The sequence below is a fragment of the Primulina eburnea genome, chromosome 1, assembly GCF_022965805.1.
Source record: "Primulina eburnea isolate SZY01 chromosome 1, ASM2296580v1, whole genome shotgun sequence".
Lineage (NCBI taxonomy): Eukaryota > Viridiplantae > Streptophyta > Magnoliopsida > Lamiales > Gesneriaceae > Primulina > Primulina eburnea.
In genome coordinates, this window is record NC_133101.1 from 10,196,090 (window position 1) to 10,202,089 (window position 6,000).

Sequence of the window (6,000 nt, forward strand, 5' to 3'; positions counted from 1 at the left end):
GATTCCAGCAAGTATCACTAATCCAAACCCATATTTCGAAATTACCTTGAGCCTGAAATCACGAATAAGACCGTTAGAAGGGGGCAAGAGGGTGTTCCAGCGTAGTCCCTCCGACGCTCAAATCAGATACTGATCATATAAGGGAGAGAGTTAATCCATTAATTAGACACCCAAAACTCGTATTTATAGGAGAATATCTGGGTTTGTGATGTGGCTTCTCTCTTGGTTGGGGATGAACCAGGGGTCCAAAATCTGGTTTGAGCCTGATCTTAGTGGGCTCATCCATGAAGTATCATATAGGTATTTATTGATATTGAATTTTTTTTTTTTTGAAATATATTCTAAGTTTTTGTGAGAAAATATTCTCGAATAATCTGGAAATTGTTTACAACAATAACGGGTGGAGTTTAAAAATTTGAAAATCGACTCTGAATTTTCTTGTTTTTTAGTGACTGCCCCCCTTCTTCATATACATTCAAGAACTTGGATCAAGGTTTATTTATGAAACCTAATAAGGATCAACATGAAAATTCAAAGGAAAACAATAACAACGTACTTTTTATTCACATGGAATCGTCTCAAATGCAATAACGTAGTACGTCGAACTGAGATTTTTTAGGTTTGCGTTGACTTTCAAAATTTGGTCCATCAAAAATATCAGCTAAGCTTGCACAATCAAGATATATTCAACTATTGTTTTCTCCGGCTCTTCAATCTCCCTCGCGACATAATTAACCGAATATTTTCTTTTTTTGAGCAAAAATGGATGCCAGTTTTGATAAACTTCAACTTGGAGGAACTTCTTCCTTTTCGGATCTACGTTGATATTACATTGTGGTCCAGAAACCATAAATCCCAAAGAGGTGTGAATTGGCCAACTGCACAGTATTTCGATCGGGCCCGGTCGGCCTCGCCACATGGGAATGGAAGCACCACAGATATCATGATGGTACCAGCCAGGGACACAATTCATATTTGCATGTTCTAAGGCTGAGAGAGCCGTACAAGTAAACTACACCAATTAATGCTCGAGAAACCAAACCAGATAAGCAGACAGCACTTGTGCGTATAAACGTAAATACTCCTAAAAGTTACAACCTATTTAGTTACGTACGTTGTTTAAATAGAAACATATATCCCTCTAAAGAAAAAATTAAAATACGAATCACCCCCGTAATATATATGCTATCAGCGATAGCACCTGCCTATTAAACGCGCACACACATATATATACGAAGAGTCGAGGAGTCGAGGGCATGGCCGATGCTCGGTCCGCAAGGTCACTTGGAGCCGAGAAAAGAAGAGATGAAGCTAGCTGCCGGAAATTTAATATTGTTTAATTAGTGTATTTTTTTTTTTAATATAGAGGTATTGTTCTAGTCTTCCTCCAAAGCACTTCCCGTACTGTCTTGTTTTTATATACACATATTTGGCAAATAACTACCCTTAATTTATGGGATGGCATGTGCCCTAGTCAATATCCAAGTTCTCTTTTTCTTTTCTTTTTCGACATGACATTTAATTTGATACAGCTAGGCATAAATGTACAGAAGGACAGGTGAAGGGGAAGATGGTTGGATATAGTAATATTTACTACACTTTACCATCTCTGAATGCGACCCAGAAATAGCAAATATATTATTATAATAATAATAAAAATAAATTATTCGTACGGGTCCCATGAAATTTAGTACCAAAATCGCGGTGGTTCGCAGCAGTAGGAGGGTGACTGAGCATTCGGTGTTGCACATGAACCCCATGTTACTCTTCCCCACAGTTTTTAACTCTCGATTTCCACTTTTATCTATGTAATAATTTACTCGTCCACGAGTCGAGCGATGTCTTGTGGTATATTTTTTGATCTGTTGCAAAATATTTATGTAGAATAAATATATTTTAAATTTTAGTTTATTGAATTGTTTTTTCGTTTTAAAAATTGTGTTTTAGAAGGTAATCTTGTTAAAAAATATTGATTATCAAGACTCTAAGGACGTCACATTTGTATTTACTTGTCGAGTTATTCCACCTAGATTTTGGTTTTATATATTCATAAAATCTCATATGAGACCGTTTCACGAATCAATTTTAGTATCATATTTATATATTTTTGTAATAAATTTATAAGACCAGTGTAACATAAGATCTATTGATATTAGGGTATGATGCAAAACAGTCAATATAGTCGGTCAGCTGAAAAATTGGACTCAAAAGTCAGTTGACAAATATACGTTATTATTGATCTCGAGTCTTTTATCTTATTATTTATAATTTTATTTTCACCCAAAATACGACGTGTAATTAAAACCAAGTTATCTCACTTTAAACTCTACCAAAAAAAGTTTTATAAAATACTATGGTTATACTTTCAAAATAGACACAACTTTCAGAGCATAAAAGTTGAACTGAATGACATAGTAAATAAATTTAACGACAAATTGCATTTTGGCATTGTATGTTTTTTTTCGTAATTTTGGTCCTCCATATTGAGTTTTAGTCATATATCTTTCAATTTTTGGCAATTTTGGTCGTTTTTCATTAGGAATACAAATGTGACACTACGCACGTCAACGACACATCAACATAGAGAAAAAGACTAAAATTGCCACACAGCAAAAAACAAAGATATCATACTAAAGCTGAAATTTGAACAATATAGATGATTAAAATTACAAATCGGAAAACATACGGACCAAAAAAACAATTTTCCCAAAACTCTAGACGAAAACTGAGTTATTTTAAGCGAGTAGTCGGTCCAAATATAAATGAAATACATACACAAAGGATTATAAGTAAAAAAAATAAATAAATCTGAATTCTATATTACATTACAGGAATATCGCAAACTCTTATAACTTGAAAAAATTAAATACGTCTAACTCATGACTTATCACTTCCCTTGTTAATTACCACCTGACCTTGTTGTCAAGCGAAACACTCAAAAAAATTCTCAGGAATCCTAATTAATTGTGAAAACCAGATATGCATGTAAATATCATATATGTGAGCTGATTTCCAAAGCTGTTATTACCATTTTCAGTCTGTATTGTATCTTACTCTAGCGATTCGGCTAGACTCTGGATCGAGTCGCCCTTTAATCGTTTCTCATAGCCATTTATCCAAGTATTGATTGCTACTTATTAACTAATTACTCGGCTGTTCGGCAAAGTGAATATATAATTTCCATGCTCGACCTTAAAATTTTGTATCAACTAAGACAATTATAAGACCATCTTCAACTCAAAACTCTATTTTAAAGCAACTCTATTTTCAAATAGTGTAATTTCTGCATCAAATACAATATTCATATCCAACTCATCTACTTCAAATCTTATTCTAAAAAAGAATATTCTCGGAATATTTTTTTTATTTGATTTATTTAAAATTATTTTATTTTTTGAACCAAATGTGGACATTCTTCAACCAATCTATTTGATTTATTTTAATTTTTATGTTTAAATATCTAATTATTAAAATAACATAATAAATATTATACTATTATTTAAATATATCAAATAATATTGATAATATTTAATATAAATATTTATAATAAATAAATACAAAAAAATTTACCAAAAAAAAAGAACTCTGCGCCAATTTCCTCTGCGCCAAATTTGGGGCAGAGGAAATGGAGTTGGGAAGGAAAACCTATGCCAAAATGGTGTGAACAATTTTTGTCAGAGTCATGCATAGGTATGACACACCCAATGGCATCGAAATGAGTCAAGGCAAGAAAATTTTGATAACATAAATTATATAAAATGTACCGTTGCTGAATAGAAACTAATTATAAATTAAGAATAGTAATTGTAAGGTTTGAGGAACTATTTTGTTTAACAGTTAATCATGAATATAATCGTATGTGATAGTAAATTTGTGTTTTATCAGAATTAAGTGTTGTGCGAAATGTTACGATATTTCAGCAATATGCAGCGGAAATATAAATACCTTCTTAAGATTTTCGTGTAAACTCGTTGGTTTTTACTATCACATACGATTATATTCGTGTTTCGTAAACTTCTTAAGATATATCGTTGGTTTCTTAAGATAACACTCGTTTCGTAACATTTCGCACAACACTCGTTTCGTAACATTTCGTAACGTTGGTTTTTATTAGAATTATCTGATAAAATCACTAGTTTTGGTTTTCGTGTAAACTCGTTGGTTTTTTAGTGATTATTTTTGCCTTGAGGCACCGTACAAATATAAATACCTTCTTAAGATTTACAAAAAAAATTTGAATTGAATAATAAAAAGAACAACAAAGCTAGCTTATCATTTCAGAGATGACCACTCAGCTGAAATTCTTGGATCAATATAGGAAAATCATGCATTTAATTTCCAGCTGTTTTGTCTTAATTTATGTCACATTATTGGATTGTTTTTCAGAAAATTCTTTCTTCACAAACATTAAACCACGATTTCAATATGATATTCTACTTCGGATTTTAGATAATTGTCTTAATTATTTTTCAACATCGTCGACATGGATGACGGAATGTCCAATTTTCATAACGGGTTTGGTGGCTACTGATACAAAGTTCCAAGTTGCCAAGGATGAATTTTTGGATGGATGCATGTTTTTTGTACAAAAAATCCAGCAGAGAACGTGGCCCGATCGAGCTCCTATAAACCCGAGGCCAGATCAACCTCAAACGATCCGACATGGGTCACTGTTACGGAAGGGAATGTTTAGATAGCTGCCGGAAACACAGCTAAGAAAATTTTCGAAGAGCATAAACACATGGTCTAGAGTATTCGCAACAAAACATGATGGAGATATTAATATGCTCATACGATCGATCCTATATAGGGATATCATGTATAAATGCTGCTATAGAAAAATTAGTTTAGCTTTCCTTAGCGAATTTTGATGATTAATTTTCATCTGTAAAGTAATCGATCATATGAGCATTAGGAGAAAATACACGTGAATAGTGAAAATTGCAATTTTAGTTGGTAAATTGTTCGGTTTTTGGTTTTAATCATTTGATTTGTTAAGGTTTGATTTTCATATAGTAACTTGGATTTTGTTTTGGTTTTATTTTTTTATTTTTACTCGAAACTATTAAATCCATCGAATATATTTTATTTAAGACTGATTCTCTCTTACGTGACACATATGATGGGAATTAATTACATATTACTCAAATAAAAAATCATCATATAAAAAAAGAAAGAAAAAAATAAAGGAAAATGATCTCGGTGCTTCAAAATGAGAATAAAAAGTTTATTGTTTTCTTTTATTTTGTTTATGTATATTTTTATAAGTGTAATTGTAACCAATTAAATTTATTGATCCTGAAATTATGACAATTACAAAATAACATTAAATATCAATGTGATTTTTCTATTTATTTGGAATCTAATTCCTAAAAAATAATAGTTAAGTAATTGATATTATAATATATTTTGTGATCAAATAGAAGAAAATAATAATATTTTAGTATTTAAAATCAAATCTTTTAGTATTTGAAATAAAATCTTATGATTAACGGAAAATAATCACAAAATAAATCATGTGGAGCTAACCAAATTACGACATCTCATCAAATGAAAAGGTAAAAAATTTCATCATTCGACTATATATAAGGGCAGATGACAAAGAAAGAAGACACAATACATACGACAAAAGAAGTAGAGGAGAGAAGTCAAGGCATAAATTTTCTCAACTCAAGTTCTTCAAATTCAAGAAGATCAACGAAGTTCAAGGCATGATTCAAGGTGTTCATCGTGTTCTTTTTCAAATTATTCAAATTCAAGAAGATCGTGTTATTCATCAAATTCAAGAAGATCAACAAAAGCGTTCACCGTGGTCTTCTTCAAATTCATCAAATTCAAGACCAACAAACTTCAAAGCAGGAACAAAAGCGTTCATCAAGTTCTTCCCTAATTTTGAAGGTTAATTTGATATTAAGACGTGGATTTAAGGTCCCTTTCGTCCAGTGGTTAGGACATCGTCTTTTCATGTCGAAGACACGGGTTCGATACCCGTAAGGGATA

The 6,000-nt window shown here is 31.6% G+C and overlaps 1 non-coding gene across 1 annotated transcript; it reads left to right on the top strand.

Moving 5' to 3' along the window:
• Nucleotides 1–5,928: 5,928 nt before the first annotated feature.
• On the top strand, nucleotides 5,929–6,000 carry TRNAE-UUC (transfer RNA glutamic acid (anticodon UUC)). Its single transcript has one exon. It is a non-coding gene; the product is annotated as a tRNA-Glu (tRNA).